The following is a 21,925-nucleotide window of genomic DNA, read 5'->3' on the forward strand; positions in this document are numbered from 1 at the left end:
GTTACCTTTGCACATGCTACCCTAGTAGTGTGATTGCCATGGTGAGTACCAACACATAGGGCCAATGGGGAACAACATACTGAAGGTGTGTATGTGTGGGTGTACTGCTACTGTTTCATAGCACTGGCATATATGACTGCACATGTGGGTAAATGCCAGGTAAGATATGTGCAATGTGTCACAGGCAACGTACATGCGAACAGGATGGACAGTGACGTTTTGTCATGTGTAAACTTGACATAGGTATCGTACGCTATGCAGATGTCACTAGGAGTCCACAGAAGCACTGTAACTCTGCATTGCAGGTGTAAGCAGTGTTCCAGGGAACCCCAAGCGAACATGCATGCAAACAAAGCTACAGTAAGCAGGGCTGGAAGTAGTTTATTGTACAACAAAGAAGAGGTAACACTAACAGTAAGTAACAATGCAAATATGTAGGCACTATCAACATGTACCCAGGAATACACAGCGCAGATGCCCATGGTAGAACTGATATTATGTCATAGTTAATTGTGATTTGGATTACATTGGTACTGCACACATATCAACATGCGCAAACATCCACATTGCATAGTCGTTGTGGGCAACTTGACACCATTACTGTACATGTCCACCATTGCATATCACTACTTGCGATAGCTTCCCCCCTGTGCTACCCATGTATGCGGCTATCTGTTGACATCCTTACCACCGGCATGCAATTATGTGCAGCTGTTACACTTTGGTACGTACTATGGGTGCAGATAACAATTCAGGACATTCATACGGTTACTGCATCAGGCATGCTGGGATATACACACAGTCATATCAGCACTCTGTACTGTTACCAACATGATACTACTAATACACTTCAATGTAGTCACCCTGTGCATCAGCAACGTGTTTACCTATTCCCGCAATGATGTTGGAGATTGCAGGAGGTGGCACAGTGTCATCATATGCACAGGGTGTGAATTAGGTATGCCTGAGTCTGCCACTGATACCACCAATTGACATGTGTGTGTATGTGTGTTGGTGAGGGGCAGCAGTACAGGGTGGGGCACTGTTGGTGCAGTGTGTGTGTGTATGTGGTCGCCCTAGGTGTTACCATTTCGCATGTGTGTATGCACGTACACAGTTCCACCTCATGGCTGCCATATACAGGGGTTTGTGGACAGCCACAGACTGCACCTGGCAGGTCATACAGATCAGTGTCTGTGGGCATGGACACGGTACCTGTGCCTGGCAGGGGTGCTACGGACCATATCCAGTACTAAGCCAGACTGGGTACTGTCATCAGAAGCGGGAGTGTGTTGACTGGTCACAGGTCCCTGTTGGGACTGTCCAGAGCCACGTGCACGTGGTCTCCTGGGGCGTTCCGATGACAGCACAGACCCAGCATTGCTGGGGCTGCTCGCACTATGGGGGCATGCGTGGGCCTGTTGTCGTCCGCGCCGACTGCCAGCTGCTGCTGTTGCTGGCATACGGCAACGTCGATGCCACAACCGCCCACTATTGCCCTGGCTCATGGACATTTGGTTGTGGAACTGCTGTAATATGTCCCCACAATGTCTGTCTATGACATCGGTGAAATTACAGATAGCATCCGCGATGTCACGCATACTGTCAGTCATGGCTGTGCGACATGCTTTCAGCTCCCTCAGACCCTGTCTGGTGTACCTTTCCATACGCGACTGTGCCTGCATGACAGCCCGAAACATAGCTGAGGTTGACAGACCTCTTTGGGCATGTCTGCCAGAGGCAGTACGCCCACAGATGCTCCCACGAGAACCCATGGGCAACTGTCTGTGTGGTACCATCGCAGGACCCTGCCCATAGCTGCTGTGTGGGGAAGCATGTGCCACAGATACCACATTACCCTGGTCAATGCCCACTGTATCCTGTCCATCACCTAGGGACAATGGTGACAAAGGATGTACTGGCAGGATGACTGTGCGCAATGATGGGGTTGACAGCTGTGTACTGCCAATTGGCTGACCAATGGCGGACCCTGACACACCTTCCTGTACCATTACACAGATATCATCATTACCAGTACCTGTGGCACCAGATTCAGGTTCCCTGCTGCAGGACACCAGAGCAGCACCAGAACCTGTGGGAGAAAGACAGGAAACACAGTATACAGTGTCCACATGCACACATGCACACATGGACACATGCACACATGCACACATGGACACAGGCACACATGGACACAGGCACACATGCAGACATGCACACGTGGACACATGTACACAGGCACACATGCACACATGCACACATGCACACAGGCACACATGCACACATGCAGACATGCACACGTGGACACATGCACACGTGGAGACATGCACACATGGACACATGCACACATCCACACGTGGACACATGCACACATGCACACATGCACACGTGGACACAGGCACACATGCACACATGCACACGTGGACACAGGCACACCTGCACACATGCACACATGGGCACAGGCACACCTGCGCACATGCACACATGCACACCCCGCAGTATACACACAGAGCACTACTGAGTTATACTAGTGTTACTAGCACTATCAGGACTATTATAGGTATTGTTAAACACACTCACCAGCATGGATGGCCTGCCTTGCTGTAACCCCGGAGGGACCTGCAAAAATGATGAGATTAATGTCAGTGGGCACAACTGTGCCATTGATACTGCATATGATACAGTGCAGTAGTACACCAGTTGCCTTTCACACTTCAGCTGCTGATATTGCCAGTATCACACATGCACAATTACATACTATGATGACAGCTACATACCACGGACACACCTTACACATGCATAAACTAACAGTGTACAGAACAGTCAAGTGTACATATGGCATATTACCTGCACACTCCATGTCGTGCTGCTGTGTGGATCCAGCCTCCATCATGATGCAGGTGTATTACTGTTGCTGTTCCGGGGCTGGAGCCACAATACTTAGGAGTAGCCCCTCCAGTCTGGTGAGGGGGGGATGTGTGGCCACCCCACCTCCTGTGGCAACCTGTTGCCTGTGGATATCCAACGCACGCTGACGGACATTTCTGATTAAATCACTGCAGTGATGTCGTACCTGCTCATATGTCCTATTATGCATGCCAATGACATTTACCCTACGGACAAGGTCTTGCCACAGTGCAGCCCTCTCCTGCTGATTCTGACTGGTGTGGGAAAACAGTATGTCATACTCCCGCACCAGGCTGTGGTGTATCTCCTCATCTTCTGCTGCAGAGTAGGCGGGATTACGCTGATGCACCATCTCCCTGGAAGAGAACACAAACAGGATATCAGCAGACTATGTCAGCAATATATGGCACACATACTATACATGATACTCATGTGTAGTGATATACTACTACTCCCATATGTTGCATGTGTGTGTCTCGTGGTGGATACACAAGTACATGGCCAGATATCAGTGCTCAGCCAACACCTGTGCAACAATACCTGCCACATTCCACACAACATAGTAGCATGCCCCATCGGTCAGCACACACTGACAGGTCCAATGCACAACCTCACTCTGGGGGTTCATTCCAAGGTACTGTATGTGGGACGCTATCCACTACTGTGATGTGGACACAAGTTACTCGGCCTGGATATATATATCCCACCACCACCACCAGCACAGTAGACTACTTTGATATGTATGTGATTAGACAGTTATTCACTTGTTAGGACTGAGATGGTATCCATGCAGCACACTGGGCCAGTGGAAGCCACGACCCACACTGCTGACCCCTTTGCAAATGCTTACCATGGACATCCCACAGATTGCATGGAACTTGCACACACATTTCTAACCCAGACCCTATGCACAAAGGTTAGGCATCCTGTCCGGTGGACCCCAGACAGAGGCAGATTGTATAACAATAGCAGGAGGCTACTGCAGGACAGAGCAAATTCACATTAAGGGAAGGCATCTGTGGTCAGCACTGGTACTACGCTACGGTCTCTCATAACAATGGCCACAGCCTACTCTGGGAGGGAAATGGCCACAAACACTATGGATAACCACAAGGCCTTCTTCAGTTATGTTACACATATGGACCAAATGCCTCAGATATGCTCTGCGTTAATACACACCTACTTAACATTCACCAAACACACAGATATTGGCAACATTCTTGCAGACAGGTTCAGTGCACATATCCCCCCTCCTTCTCCCCCACCAGTTGAAATACTTATCACAGCTGTATGTAACCTCCCTATCTTCTCACATGTCCAGATGAGGGCCACCCTCAGCAAAGCAGAACACACAGCATCACTGTGACCTGATGGTATCCCTGGATGTGTGCTACATGCACTCCAAGAGGACATACAACCGCATATAAGACTGATAATTAATCTTGGCCGTACTACAGCATATGTACCTGGTCACTGGCATACAGCAACAGTGGTACCACTAAGGAGGCACCTCTACTGACCCTGGGAACTACCACATCATATGCATAACTGGCCTGGTCTGCTAAGCTATGGAATTATTCAGTATGGGATGCATATGCAGTGATATCGGGTACCTGCAGACACTTGTTCCCAGCCAGTTTGCCTTCATGATGGGCTGATCCTGCCTTTTGAACCTGGCTGACCTTTCAAAACAGTCACTACAGCCATTGCTGAGGGCAACGCACAGACAACTGCTGCCAGGATCATGGCCTAACACTGATTGACATGTAATGTATAGTCATCCCCTTTTGGTGGAACTACGTACACACAACATATCACATGGACATACCTATAGATACAGACCTATGACACATTTGGAGGGTTCACAGTATGCAGACTATTAACCTGCTACTTTGCATTACCTGTGTTTGTCACAGATGGTTGCGTTACCACTGCTTCTGCTTCCTGCTGCTACTGTCACTGCTGACAGCTTAGAGTCACAGTGTGTAGCGTGTGTTTTGTTTTTTTTCTCTCTGTCTCTGTTTGTCTCTCTCCCTCTGTCTGCTTCCAGACAGTGCAATGAACGTATTGCATGTATGGAGTGTTAGTACAGGATGCTTTATAGGTATCTGCATAGGTCAATGTGATGGCCTCTGCACCAATTGTAAGCCAGCATTTGCTAATTGCATGCAGCCAGTTGTGTACTGATTGCAGTTCTCACTGTGATTTCAGGACAGTGCTATAAAAGGGTATGTGAGATAGGCGTTGCCCTTTCAGATTGTAAGGGCGGGGACCATGCTGGTATGCTGTGGACACTGTTCTGTGAGTGGAAAGGTTAGTAACTCTCTCATGATTCAGGCTGTGTTGTAGATTCACATTTCTCCATTCCTCTCTCCTGTTACCTGTAGTAAGTGTGTATGCACAATGACACCTACAACTATATATAGATATATATTTATATATATATATGTAAATATACATACATTTATATATGTACATTAACTGACATTATTACCTACAAGCTACCAACTAACATGGCTGTTTCTGTTCACACACTACTATTATGTGAAGCCAGTAGTTTTGACAGTAATTCTAAATGACATGCTTTGTGTACTACACATCCTACATTCCCTTCATATTCATCCCTACTATTACATGTTATATTTATTTTTGCACAATGTTTGTGTATAAGAGTCATGGCTTACTGGTAGGTCATACAGACTACTGTTTCCAAGGTCGTGGGTTCGGGACTGACAGTGGGATTTTATTTTGCTTTTGAACTGACTACAGGACCTGTCAATCAGAATAACTAAGGCACTTTTAAGCAGTTGTAACCGGGTTAGTGCTGGTTTGCGCGGAGCTCAAGCATGTGCACTGGCGTTCAGCTCCGCGCACACACGCGCACACCCGCTTACAACCGCTTAACAGTGCTTACTCTGGCGCACACCCGCACTATTTTCTTTGAAAGAAATGAAAATGGGGAGACAGGAAAGTGGTGAAAAAGGGGTCACAAAGAGGGTAAGACAGTAGAGAAACAAGCTTGGGATTTGCAGGAGGGATGTAGGTAAGGCCCATAGCTGCCCATTTCTTCATCAGCAACAGCTGTGCATATGTATGTAATTTGGTTTGACATTTGAAACCTTCCACCCCTGAGAGAGGTGTCAGGACAACAATAATACTTGTTGTACAGACAATTGTAATTGATAGTTTCCATGTCCAGCAGACATGTGTGTGGAATGGGCAGCTATGTATGGGGCGTAATTTTTTTGTGGGTACAGAGTGCCCTTTTTTTTTTTTTCAGGTGAGAGTGGTATGTCAGGTGAAGGAAGTCAGTATAGCTGGGGAGGTAGGTTGGGTAGGTAAACAGACAAGACAAACAAGACACACACAGGGGCGGTGTATGACACATGTGGGGGGGGTTACACATTTGACGGGGATGGAGGTTTGGATATCCAGAGCCCATGAGCACACAGATGGCAACAGTGGAACTGATATCTCCACCCATAGGCAGTTGCCACTGTTCCTTCACTGCCCAGGATGGGGCTGTGCTGGGGGCTGTGTAGGCCGGGCAACAAGCATGCCTGTAAGTTGTGCCACCTTTGCCTCAAGCTGACATAGGGGCTCGAGAACAGATTCCCGGATCTCCCTACGCACCACAGTCCAGACGCTACGGAGGGTGAGTGGTGGTTCTCCTCCGGCCACGCTTGCAGAGGGGGGGACAAGCCCCATCCCCTGCAGTGCTTCCACCCACAGGTGGCACAGGGCCACCGGAGGAGGGTCGAGACTGGGCACTAGTGCCAGGTGCACTCGCCAGCTGAGGTGGGAGAGGTGGGTCCGCTGGAACCCACCTTCCCTGTCGTCCTATGTTTTGCATTATGTCATGACAGTTTGGGTTAGTGACATATAATACCATTCACAATTAGTAGTAACAGCATGCATTAGTATTCCCATTAACCAAACACCCAGATATTCACACCATTGAACAACGAGCATAACACATGCATAATTTGAACAGCAATACACAGTCCAACAACATGCAGGGTTGATTGATGGCAACAGGCCATCAGGTTTGGATGTATGAACAGGGCAGATGCATCAACGGACATGCAAATATATATGACCCAACAGGACAAATATCCAGGGGTGTTAATTGTGATTGCACATACCATTTTCACGTGGAATGGGTTATATGTGATTATAGGGTGGGGTGAAGAAAATAATATTAACACCTTCGAATACCAATACATATGCTGTATATTTCTAATAGCTGCACATATATACACACTACTGTTCTAACTACAGTTTCCTATATGATAACTACTTCAACTTGGTGATAGGACTGTTACTGCAACATCAATATACATTTTATTGTTCTTCATACACATTCATATCTAGCTTTGTTCAGCTACATCATCCTGCTACATTTGCTTTATATAGCTATAGACAAGTGTGGATGTTTGGTATATCAGACAATCATACTATCTGCATATTGCAGACTGAGAGCAACATATCCAGATTTTGGGATACACATTCCAGATGCAGCAACACTTTGAACAGATTTCGCTGTTTGGTTTTGATTCTCACATGCATTTCATTCTGTACTGACTGCAGTATACTTTATTCAGGGGTTATTACTACTGTATTGCTGGATTCATGACACTTTCTCACACTCTCTCACTTGTTTTCATTTTACTATTCAGGATGGTACTTACTTCTAGGCTTTATTGACATGTTTTACATGAAGTTATTACAATCCTTTCCAGCAGTCTCACTTCTGTCATGTTTCAGTATTTCAACAGGGATATATTTCACACATGTGATTTCATCATCTTCTGCAGCTGTACTTTTCAGCCTGCTGCAGGTTATGTACTATTTTCTTACAGGTGGGGCATCTTTATTTCAGAATTTATGTCAGACATTTTCATTTTTCTGTTTGGATTACAGACTGCAACACACTTTTGTAATCAAGCAATACTTGCAAACACTTTTACACTGTTACTTGCACATTTTATTACTTAGTGACTACACTGCACTCTTTTGCTCACTGTCATACTTTTATATTTCTTTACAGTTACTGGTAGTGGATTACTGACCTGCCTGGTGGTGCAACCGCACCAGCCTATCGCCATAGGCTCTGCGGTTCACAGAACGGACACCTGCAGCTGTAATATAAATTAAGTAATATTGGAATACACATCTCCATAATATCAGCTAGTTTAATTTCTTACATACATAATTAAATGTAACTTACTCAGTAGTGGGGCGTTGGGCATTTGCCGGGCCTCCTGGATCCAAAGGTTCAATTGGTCCTGCTTGTGTCTCTTCAGGTCCGCATGGTGGTGATGGACCTGCTCACCAGTCCTTGGAATCCCTGTGGCACTGGTGAGATCATGAGCCAACCGGTCCCACGCCTCAGCCCTATATGCTCCCCACAGGACCTGGCCCTGCATGAGTTGGGCCTCATGATTGTGGACTAGGAGCCAGACCATGTACCTGGACTCCTCAACACCCCACCTCTGTGCTCGAAAGCAACTACCCTCACCTTCTCCTGTCATTCTGGCTGCAAGTCAGTTCTACAATCGTTTATGCTGTGTATTCCCGCCTATGGGGCTTATATAGTCCGTTTTTCCCGCACATATCTGTGATTGGCCATTTTGGAATTGTATCAACTTCACTAAACCTGCATTGTCATTCTCCAGTTTGTATTCATTCCTATATATTTGCTATTATTGCATTTATAGGTACTGCTGTCATGGCTTAGTGGTTCAGTACCTTTACTATGGTGTATAGTATCCTGGGTTCAAACCTGGCCACTACTTTTTATTTTTTATGACTGTCTAGATAAGCTGAGGGGTGTGTCTGTGTAAAGGCAGTTTTGATACGGCTTGCTCAACGTTGCCCATCGGTTAGCTTGTTTGCGCGGTGCGCAGCTCCGCGCAAACGGGGTACACTGGTTTAAGCCTCATTTGGCTATCAGCACACATATTACGTTCAGCTCAGCTAGGGGCACATAGTTTCAGCATGTTAAACCACTGCTCAGCTACGGGCACTCATTTTGCACCTGTTAAACCACTGCTCAACTACAGACACTCATTTTGCACCAATTAAACCACTGCTCACCTACGGGCAGATGCACTCACGCTGTTAAACTGTAGCTCAGCTATGGGCACATCTGGCATTTTTTATTGTTTTCTTACCTCACATTTCTTCAATATAAATGGGCTATTTCATTACATTTTACATAAAATGTGATTTTATGTGTACATATTTGTCAGGGACTTGTTTCGTGCTTATTTTGCTAAAAATAAAAATTGGTGTTGTGGGGGCTCGAACCATGAATGTCTGCTCTTCAGCCAACATCTCTACCGCTACGCTATTGCTTCTTGGCTTACTTTGCATATTTAGTTCTTATATGCTTTCCCACTGACTGCTAACTGTGGCTGCGCTACGGGCATGCCCACGCAAACGAGCGCACTCACAGTTAAACATCTTTACAATTTAAAAAAAAAATATAAGATGTTCATTTGTACATTTTATGTTCGTAGTCTGTGGGGGCATGTGTTCTGTTGAGTTTATTCACATTTCCATGGACTCTGTCGTGGGTGTTTACTTTGGGCACTTTTACTCTTCTAGGGGCGTACTACACAAAAAGGCAAACACACAAACTAAGAATCAAAAGCACCAAAGGCTTAGCAGATTACTTGAAACAAACAATTTATTGAGTGAGCTTATAAATAACACATACAATGCCAATTAACTGATTGTTAAAACTAATTGAATAGTTTTAAAGTGACAGATACAATTCAGTAGATTTTACCAAGCCAAAGGAATACACCTTAGGCAAATACACTTAAGTCACAGAATCCTAACTAACAATTCAACCAACATGTAAGAAAAATGATGCTGTTTATGAATGTCACCCCTACCACCAAAAGAGAGCAGTGGTTAAGGGGTAGTTAGTCAGGGCAGCCCGAATGATCTCCGATGAGGGAGATTTCACGGATGAATGTTCTAAGCTTGAACGTATGTTTCTTAAGAGAGGATACCCTCTGAGCCTAGTTTCTGGTATCTCCACTGAGGTCATTACTAAAAGGCAGATTGGCTATTTTACACCCCTTTTAGGTACAACTCAAGCTTTGGCTGAAGACTTCTCTCCCGTTCACCAGAGGGTTGTTTCTTTATGTAACGCCAAAGACTGCCACTACATAAGTTTTGTTGTTACTTACAACCTTAACCACTCTTTTATTAGACAAACTCTTTATAAGAACTGGGCCCTCATTATGGAGGACCCCTCCCTATTTAAACTTTTTGGTAATAAACCTAAGATTACCTTTAGAAGGGGGCAGAACTTGAAACAGTTGCTGCAATATTCCAGTAATCCACACTCCAATACTAGTAAAGGCATGGTTAAATGCGGGAGGTGTCAACAGTGTAGGTACTTGAACACGAATCACCATTTTGAAATAAGGGAGAGGGTATATAAACCTAATGGTAGATTTTTGTGTGAATCTAAGGGAGTGGTTTATTGTGCCAAGTGCCAGGCCTGTAAAGCTTTCTATATCGGGAAGACCGAAAGAAAGCTCAGGACACGCATTTATGAGCACATTTATGCTGTTAACAAAAGGGATACAAACAATGTTTTGGCTAGGCACATCGCAGATTTTCCAGACCACGCTTTTAAGTTCTCTGTGTTAAAACAAATTAATACAGACATTAGAGGAGGGCCTTGGCAGATTAATCTGGAAATTGATGAACTCAAATGGCAAATTTCTACTGCTGCTTACTTACCCCCAGGTTTAAACGAAATGGTCTCTATAAAATGTTTTCTAAAGAAGTTGGCTTTAAATAGATAATACTTTTACTGACTTTACATGTGAGCCTTCAGTTTAGTTAAAGTATTAGTGCCATGGAAGATTTGTTTTTAATGGTCTAATAAGTATTTTTTATTGGATTTGTTTAACAACAATTTTGTTAAGTGTTTTTTAACATTCATACACAGCATCATTTTTCTTACATGTTGGTTGAATTGCTAGTTAGGATTCTGTGACTTAAGTGTATTTGCCTAAGGTGTATTCCTTTGGCTTGGTAAAATCTACTGAATTGTATCTGTCACTTTAAAACTATTCAATTAGTTTTAACAATCAGTTAATTGGCATTGTATGTGTTATTTATAAGCTCACTCAATAAATTGTTTGTTTCAAGTAATCTACTAAGCCTTTGGTGCTTTTGATTCTTCTAGGGGCGTGTCCGCTTACAGGGCTCGGCCTACGGACACGCCCCCTACTGTCTTACATGGACCGTGTTAGCCTTAGGTGTGATTCAGCATACTCTCATGAATATGCAGAGCATGCTGACATCACTCCGTTTAACTGCAGCCTCCGTTTATGAGTTATAACTCTTACAATGTGTTTACTGTGACTTATAAAATTCAACCTAGAACCTAAAGAATGCTACCACTACAAATATAGTTTGTGTTGTAGGGTTTGTCATTTATACTTCTTTCATAACCCCTATGGTTCCAGAGATATAAATATTTGTTTGAAATGTCTAGAAGTAATTTGATTCTGTCAAATGGCTTAGGCTCCGCCCATTTGAAGTTACAGTACAAACTTCCTGAGCTCCATTGGAGTGAATGAGCTAAGGTTGTCATTTTGAACTGGCCAGTGATCTTTGTTATATCATTTGTAGATGTTTATGTAGCCATCATATAGTTATAACATTGTTGTGTTGTATTCTGATTGCTTTTATTATATTTGTTTTTTTCAATAACTAAATATATATATGAACCTGAATCTAAATATAAATCTGTACATTTGCCTTAAACTTACCTATAAACAAAATATTCATATAATCCCTTTTATTTAAATAAGTTTTGCGAAGGTGATACACCATTACAGCCTTTTTCAGTATCCTTTATTAGTTTACCTATTGTCCAGGTAAACCCAGTTGACACAAAAGCTCTTTCCATTATTGAGCTGAGAGTACCTTGGGAGTGACTGTATTGCACATAGTTGCACAGTGGGCAAATGAAGATTAAGAGAATCAAACCCAGAACTCAGAAGAAACCTTTGACGCATCTCATAGTTCTAATATGCTGAATAGGTTTTCAGTGCTGAAATTCTATAAACATATAATCCTCTGCTATTGTATATTAGACATGTTATGTTATACTACCGATTTTATTAATGTTTAAAGTTTTGCAGTGTAATGCATTTTAATTTGCTGTTATATGTTTCTTTGTGTAGTCATTGGGACAACTTGCAAAGTCAATAAATCAGTAAATAAATAAAACATAGTTTCCATACACTGGCCACAGCTTACTCTTAACCTGTTTTATACTGCTTCTAGATTCCACTTTCTCCTTCCTAAGTAGATTCCCAGACAAGAATACCTGTTTAGTTTCCTTTACTAACTATTTCTACTAGCTGTGGGACATATTTTAAATGACTTGCTTTTGGTATAAGTGACTTACTCTGGTGTAAGGCCTATCTATAAACCAGACTTTCACAGAGTAAGTCACTGAAAGCAAGATAATCCCTGGGATTCAATAAACTCTGTGCAGGAATAGTGCTATTCCTGCATGGAGTGGTTCATGTCCATGTAGCCACAGCAGTGAGCCTTGCATATTCATGAAGGCACACTGCTGCTTAAGCTATACCAACATGAACCGTGAACGAGTACAGGGGTCATGTTCAAGTAGTGCACGGATATTGAACATGCCCCCTGCACTCCAAAAGTGCCGTATGGCACTTTCTAATCATGATCTGGCAAAATATTAAAGAATTTCTCTAATATTATGTCAGTATTTCAGTGTCCACGGACACTGAAATGAAATAAATTACCATTTCAGTGTCTGCGGACACTGAAATACATACGGCAGCAGGAAAGCAATGCAGTGGGTGTGTGACAGGTTCTATGACACACACCCTGAATTGTAAAAGTGCCATATAACACCTCACAACCTGCTAAAGCAGGAATTGTGTACAAAGGCAGAAATAATAGGGAATAAAGCCCTGAAAATGGACACATCTTACATATTGCCCTCACAAACTTAGAAAGTTGATAGAAAACAGGGCATGCATTGGCATGAATTTCCGAAGGATAGAAGTCTGAAAGCAAATGTATGCCAATATTCTCTGACAGCAGTCCATGCGAACAAAGGCACAAATAATGGGGGCACAAAACACTAAAAATAGGAACACCACTTAAATATTGCCCTCACACACTTAGAAAAGTGGACAGAAAACAGCATATGTATTGGCATGAATTTCAGAAGTGTAGAAGCCTGAAAGTCAAATGTATGCCATTATTTCCTGACTGCAGTCCTCAATGACTTGTCAGAACACCACAATACTCACTATATAACATAATAACATAATAATAATATTATATATATTTTGTTCTAGGTCAAGGAATGTTTAAGCATAGCTAAACGGATATGCACTTTATGGCCCTCCACTTACCATAGCTTAAACACCCCATAGCTGATAAATACAAATATACAGAAAAAATTCCCAAGCTGAGGTAGTGTAGTGGTTAGAGTCCTGGCTTCACATGCAGGGTTCCATGGTTTGAGTACCAAGACAGGCAAGTTATTTTTATATGAGAAAGCAGTGCTAAAATTATTTTTATAAACTTAAATTATGAAGTAACTGTTTTTTGGCAACCAGAGTACTGCAACTGGTGTAAAATGTAAGTATGAGTGCATATAACATGTGAAACCACCCATGTATACACAAGTGTCCCGTACAGTATAGTCACTCCCCTTGCCAATGTAAGGAAAGCACATAGAGGGATGTCATGTAAAGTAAATCATATACACTTAATAAATGAAGTCAGTATTTGGATATATTTAAAAAATTAAAAGTGAGCGATGATTAGCAATGCCCAGCTATGCTTAGCAGTTGTAACCATTGCTAAGACGTGAATGCTAAGCAGCGGGTAGCTCAGCTAAGTGGATATGCGCACTGTTAAACAGTGTTCAACAACTTCTCCTTTAAGCAGTGTTAAAACCGGCTTAGCAGGTTTATGCACTGCTTAGCAAGGCTTAACCTTTTCAAAATGGTCCAATGACAGCAAAGGGTGGGAATATCACACTATTTAAAAGGTGCAGGTGGGAATACAGTCATAATCTGTTATAATCCATCTGTGCAGATACATGGCTGATGTAGGAGAGGGAGTATGCTTTCGGGTTCAATGCTGGAGCATTCAGGAGTCCAGGGTCATGGCTGGACTCCTAGTAAACAAACATGAGAAGAGACTGTTGCAAGGCCAGTACCAGGGCTTCCAATACAAAACAGAGGCCTGGGATAGTCTCGCACATGACCTCACCAGTGCTACTGGCATCCCCCAGACTGGTGAGCAGGTACAACACCACTATGCTAACCTAAAGCATAGGAAGGGGGTGCTCTTGGAACAGTGGATCCAAGAAGGACAGGAATGGAATGCTCCAGTAGTTTGTAAGTATCACTATCAAGTAGTTTGTAGCAAATACTAGCCTGAGAATGTGATAGACAGTTATGCATAATGTGTGTGTTTTCTCCCCTACAGATGTAGCAGAGAGGTCTGTAAAAGTCAAAGCCCGCCATGACAGAATGCTGAGGCTGCGCTGACAAGCTGGTGAGCACAAATCTATTTTGCAGTATACTGTTCAAACAGCTAACAAGGAGTACATTGCTTACTGCTAGTAGATATACTGTTACTGTGTGAACTGAATAAATAAAAACAGTTTGACTAATATTGAAGTTCAATAAAGACCCTTACGAAGAACTGTTGTGTTTATTCTGTTATATTGTTGTAGACATATATAGAATGTATACAGGTTCTTCACAGCAAATATGGCTGTGACAGCATACATTAACTGAGGTTCATCTGTGAACAAGCTGTTAAGAGAAACTGTAGGTGGTGTAGCTGTAAAACGAGATATAAATTAAATGTGATCTATATACTGCACTAAGCTCTGAACCCTGAATAGTAATATGTAAAGTTTCAAAGTGTGTTCCATGCAGCATTGCCTTGTGTTAACCTTAGCTTCCCAGATTGTAGTAATCCAAAGGAGTAATGCACAGTACAATAACTATTTGTCATGCATGCATCACAGGATTACAAGTTCAGATTGTCTAACCAAGAGACTATTAAGAAGAAACCAGTGAACTAAGAAGCAGTAGTGCCTAAGTAGCTCATTGTGATGAGATATAGCTAAGTCATTAATTTTGCACACCCAGACATGGTTCAAATCCAGGGAGTGGTATTAAGATGTGTGCAACTCTGCACACAAGGAATCAGGAATAAATGTAAAAACAGCCAGGTAGTGTTAACAGATATTTTCTCCATGGGTTTTACAGGTAAGTAAATGTTGTCAGTAGCTGTATGAAGGGTATACTAATAAACTGTGCACAACTGTTCAATTTTCCCACCATATGACTGCAAATGACCACAGGGTAGGTACATACACTATGCACTCTTCCTGAATCATACCGTTCAACTGTACAGATATTCACTGAATGTTCAGATATTTGTCTCAGATTTTTGGTACGTTTTGCATAAAGTAGTGGTGTCATGGCAAATCAATGGCAAACCATTATAGACTGAAGTTAGAAAATGATGATAGACATACAAGTGTCAGTCATCATATACTTCAGAAAAGCCATGCAAATGCAAAACCTGTTATTTTATCAACTTTCTAAGTTTGTAAGAACAATATTTAAAAATTGGCAATATATATGGGCCTTTGTCCCACTCTTATGTATGGCTTTGTCCAGATGTCATGCTCTAAGAGGTTGAGAGGTGTGTTCCTGATACATGTTTCTCAAGTATCACGCTGTCACAGCTGGTGGTCACTGCTGCAAATAATCCTGGACACAGATAGGAAACCAGTTGATATATGCCAGTAGCACACTGACATAATAGCAGTTCAGGTTACCCCTCCTGTGCCAGATATGCATCCCTGACATGTACGAGTCCCCTCTAGTCATGTACCGAGAGTTGTCACAGTTTGCCTCATACCATTCCAGGCTGACAGTTTAATAGATATGTTTGTACTACAGAAGCTATAGGCCATAGGTAGATGTAAAGTGGGAGCAGATTCATAGAGTATTGAGCAGTACTGTTTTGGAAAATAGAAGCGTAAACAGTTGTTAGTAGACTTTTTGTCTCTCCCCACACCCCTCATCTGCATCAATAATTATTACTGAGGGATGAAGGTCAGCAGGACTAAGACAGAATATATGTGTGTGAATGAGAGGGAGGATTGAGGATGTAGAGGTGGTGAAGGTGGATGAGTTTAAATACTTGGGATCAGTAGTTCAGAGTAATGGTGAGTGTGGAAGAGAGGTGAAGAAGAGAGTGCATGCAGGATGGATAGCGTGGAGAAGAGTGTCAGGAGTGATTTGTGACAGACGAGTACCAGTAAGAGTGAAAGAGAAGGTCTACAAGAGGGTAGTGCGACCAGCTATGTTATATGGGTTGGAGATAGTGGCACTGACAAAAAGGCAGGAGTTAGAGCTGGATGTGGTAGAGTTAAAGATGTTAAGATTTGCACTGGGTGTGACGAGGGTGGACAGGATTAGGAATAAGTATATTAGAGGGTCAGCCCAGGTTGGAAGGTTTGGAGACAAAGCCAGAGAGGCAAGATTGCATTGGTCTGGTTATGTGCTGAGGAGGGATGCTGAGTATATTGGGAAAAAGATGCTAAGGATGAAGCTACCAGGTAACAGGAAAAGAGGAAGGCCTAAGATAAGGTTTATGGATGTGGTGAGAGAGGACATGCAGGTGGGTGGTGTGACAGAGCAAGATGCAGAGGACAGGAAGAAATGGAAAGAGATGATCCGCTGTGGCGACTCCTAACGAGAACAGCCGAAAGAAGATGATACTATGGGTATGTTGTGCTCCACCCCTAATGTTGGGACTTGTGTTATATTATTGTTAATATGTTTAATTGCTTGCATGTTAACATACCTTGTTCAAATACCATTGATGGTGGCCTGTTGTTGTCAATGTTACTGGCATTCAGTTATGATGAATACTGCTTTTCCATTTATGCATGTGTTCTGTTTGCAGTGCAACTGTTTCACATCTGTTTTATGGGGTTAATTAGACCACCCACGCATGCTGTTATAACTACTGTTGAAATGTGTTGTTCATGACTAACCAACATATTTTGTAAAACCTCAATACCATAATGCGTTTTGGAAGGCAGATCCCAGTGGATCCACCTGTCCCACTTCATCAGGCCATGGCACTGAGCCCCATCACTTCTGGGACCAAAACTGGATCTCCCTCGTCCACTGGACCTGCACCACCTTCTGGTGGAACTGCCTCCTCAGGGGATGGGGCCTACATCCTGCTGACCTTCATTCTGTTCCTCTCTAGAGCATATCTCCACCTCTCCAGGGTCTCCTCAACCTGTTCCATACTCTCACTACAGATCACAATGTCATCTGCAAACATCATAGTCAACGGGGCTAAATGTGTCTATCAACCTGTCCATCACCACTGCAAATAAGAAAGGGCTCAGAGCTGATCTGTGATGTAATCCCACCTCCACCTTAAATGCATCTGTGACTCCCAAGCAGACCTCACCACTGTCACACTACCCTTGTACATATCCTGTATGACTCTTACATATTTCTCTGCCACTCTTGACTTCCTCATACAATACCATAACTTTCTAGGCACCCTGTCATATGATTTCTCTAAGTCCACAAAGACACAATGCAACTCCTTCTGACATTCTCTGTATTTCTTCATCACTCTCAGAGCAAATATTGCATCTGTAGTGCTCTTTCCTGGCATGAGACCATACTGCTGATCACTAATCATCACCTCCCTTCTTAACCTAGCTTCCACTACTCTTTCTCATAACTTCATGCTGTGACTGATCAGTGTTATCCCTCTGTAATTACTACAACTCTGTGCATCACCCTTATTCTTAAAATCGATACCCAAACACTTTTTCTCCACTCCTCATGCATCCTCTCACTTTCTAAGATTTCAATAAACAATCTGGTTAAAAACTCCACTGCCATTTCAGCTAAATACCTCCATGCTTTCACAGTTATGTCATCTGGAACAACAGCCTTTCCGAACTTTATACTTTCCATAGCTATCCTTACTTCCTCCCTGCTAATCAATTGCACTTCCTGATTCACCATACCCACATCATCCAACCTTCTCTCTCTCTCATTCTCTTCATTCATAAGCCCCTCAAAGTACTCTTTCCATCTGCTAAACACACTCTCCTCTCTTGTGAGTACATGTCCCTCATTATCCTTTATCACCCTTATCTGCTGCACATCTTTCCTACCTCGGTCCCTCTGTCTAGCCAATCAGTACAGGTTCTTTTCTCCATCCTTAGTGTCCAACCTTTTATACAACTCTTCATATGCCTCATCCTTAGCCGTCTCCACTTTTCTGTTTGCCATGCACCTCATCTCCTTATACTCCTGTATACTTCATTCATCTCTCTGACAATCCCACTTCTCCACCAACCTCTTTCTCTGTATACTCTCCTGTACTTCATCATTCCATCACCAGGTCTCATTGTCCTCCTTCCTCTGTCCAGATGTCATACCAGGCACCTTTCTAGCTGTCTCACTTACTATCTCTGCTGTAGTTACCCAGATATTCGGTAACTCTTCACTACACTGCCTGTCTTAACTCTTCCCTGAACTCAACCTCATAATCACCCTTTTTCAGTTTCCACCATTTGATCCTTGGTGCTGCCATCATACTTCTCCTCCTCTTCTTGATCACCAGCATCATCCCACAGACCAACATTCTATGCTGCCTAACTACACCTTCCCTGTCACCACTTTACAGTCTCCAATCGCCTTCAAACTGGCCCTCCTGCTTAGGATATAATCCACTTGAGTGCATCTTCCTCCACTTTTGTATGTCACCCTATGCTCCTCCCTTTTGCTACAATAGGTATTCACCGCAGCCATGTCCATCCTGTTTGCAAAATCCACTACCATCTCACCTTCTACATTCCTTTGCTTAACACCATACCTACCCATTACTTCCTCATCCCCTATGTTCCCTTCACCAACATGCCCATTGAAATCTGCTCCAATCACTACTCTCTCACCCTTGGGTACAGTCATCACCACATCATCCAACTCACTCCAAAATAATTATTTCTCAGCCATCGCTCACCCAACTTGTGGAGCATATGTGCTAACAGCATTTATCATTACACCATCAGTTTCCAGCTTCATAAACATCACTCTATCCAACACTCTTTTCACCTCCAAAAACACTCTTGGAATACTGTTCCATCAGGGTAACCACTACACCATTTCCCCTCCCATCCACACCATGATAAAACAATTTGGACCCACCACTGATACACCTAGTCTTACCCCCCTTCCATCTGGTCTCTTGCACGCACAGTATATCAGCCTTCCTTCTGTCCATCATATCAGCTAGCTCTGTCCCTATACCAGTCATACTGCCAATATTAAAAGTCCCTACCCTCACTACAACACTCCTAGCCTTTCTACTCTCTTCCTGCCATATGAGTGTCAGACATTCTTGAGGGTATGTCTGTGAATGCAAAAGCTACTGTGCTATCAAATGACTTGTGTGTTACAGCAATATTAAGAAAGTGTCAATAATTGTGGCCCATCACCCCCCATGTATGTGTAGTGTCCTCCAGATGTCCTGCTCTAACAGGTTGAGAGGAATGACTGAGCAACAAGAATGGAAACACACTGTGACATACTGACATAGAACAGAAATGTATATCAGGTTTTACCTCTGCACATGTATGTATGAGTAGGTGTACCTGGCCGCTTCATAACAACAGACACGGGATGCAAAACATCAGGTAAATAAGCTATACATGTTGTACACGTGTGTAATCTCAGTTTCTGTGCATCCAACATAGCTAGATTTCTACAGCTACTGGTTGTTGCATTGCCCTGACACAGACATGGGTACTAGAATAAGCATGATTATCAGGATAAAATTGGGGAGGTGTCCAAATGTGTTATGACCTTGCATCCATACCTACTACAAACAGCTATATGACAACCTACTACCCTGCTCTATGGACTCAGCAATACCCTACTTGTAAAACCTACCTCCACCAAGGTAGAGTACTCCCCTTTGCTGGACAGTAACAATACACAAACCACATGAGCAGTCACTATATTTGCTGTACAGGGCAAAGTAGGAGCAGGCACCAACTTGGTCAACCTTTGTCTGAACGAGCATATAAGATCACAGGTGGATTACTATAAGGCGAACTATGAGTACAAATTGGACACAAACACCAAGGGCAATCACAAGACTGTCTTCTCATATGTCTGCAATCTCAGAGGCAAAAACCCAACAAACCTTGTAATGGTGGTCAGTCACACCACATACACACACATACCATAGCTATAGCCAACCTGCTGCAGACAGGTTTAGGGCAAACATCACCCCCCCCCCAGCTCAGCATCAGTATAGGTGGATATGCACAGCACCCACACCCCTCCCCTTATCATCAGGGAGCAGGTGCATACTGCCTAATCAAAGTCAACAAAAACAAGTCTCCATGGCACCTGATAACATTCCTGTCTGGATCCTACATGAACTCAGGCATATGCTTCTAGCTCCATTGCACACTGTATGCAATTCACCATTGACATCCCATCTGCAAGGAAGATGGTCACCTTCATCCCTCTACACAAATGTGAATGATGAATGGTGGTTTATGCAATGTTTTGGCCCTCATTGAGGGGGAACATGACACATCAGGATCAGGAGTGCAATGCAGATTCATACTGTGCTGATAGATGACAGGGGTATTATGTGGTTGTAAGTGGTGGCTAATGATAGGCAATGTTGATGTTCTGGTTGTGTAAATAACTTTGGGTAATGTCTGAGGTCCTGTGATGTGTTTCCCTGTTTATGTCTTACAGGTGACATGCAGCTGTAGCCAGCATATACTGCATCTGAAAATGCAGCAGTCACCAATGCCATAATCCAGCACCATGGCATGATGTTCAGCCATAGCCGACAAAATCTGCGGGAGTGGACTGTCCTGTGGGATGACTTTGTCCACAGAGTTAACACCTTGGGCCACTATGGCCTCACATACAATCAGGTCAGGCATCAGGCACCTGACATGATACATCGTACACGGCAAAGGGCTGCTGCCGTGGTCAGGGACTGTACTGCTACAGGTGGGGGTCTAGCCACACAGGCCCCACTTACGGCAACAGAGGAGCTCCATGGCAACCTTGGGGCAGCCCCCACACAACAGCCAACTCAAGAAACCCAAGTCATGGAGGTGAGTGGCACCCAGGCAGCAGGTGAGGAGTGTCCAGGTAAGGCCGCAGTGCACATCAGTTTAATCATGTAGCAGTCATACTGTCTTGTATAGAGTATCTAGATGCATATGTCAGTTCAAACTGCATTTGTGGGTGGGGTTTAGTAATGCACACAAGTGCACATCTATGGTGAAGGACAGCAAATTGTGTACTATCAGAACATATACTGTACATGTGCAGAAAAGTAGCATTCATCTTGTACAAATGCCAGATGTGAGTCTGCTGAAAATACCTCTCTCCCACAGCTACATTGGTCCCTCTGGTCTGGATGTGGGACAGCAGCCTGAAGCCAGTGAGAATGGGATTTCCCTGTTGTGGCTCACCAATTCCCCAGACATTTTAAGGTCATGCATTTGACCATGCACACAACTGTCACTCAGTCATATTGCAATATCTGCATGTTCACTTGTAGTGTGGTTAACTGCATTGCATCACAGTGTTCATCACAGGGGCCTATTTGCAGGAGATGTCACATATCTGTAGCATACCTCACAACCTGTCATTGCAGGAAATCTGGACAAAGACTGACAAAATGAGTGGGCAAAGGCCAAAAACTAGGGACATATTTTATAAATTAGTGTTATACAGTGCATATAAATGGTGTACACAAATGAGAGCACAAGAAAATATTTCCAAACCCTACCAACCTTTCATGTGACCTATAACCTTTACAATTCAATTGTAAAACAAACAAATCTGTTACGGGAACAATTATGACA

The sequence above is a fragment of the Protopterus annectens genome, chromosome 10.part0 (genome assembly GCF_019279795.1).
Source record: "Protopterus annectens isolate FY-2018-M chromosome 10.part0, PAN1.0, whole genome shotgun sequence".
NCBI lineage: Eukaryota > Metazoa > Chordata > Ceratodontiformes > Protopteridae > Protopterus > Protopterus annectens.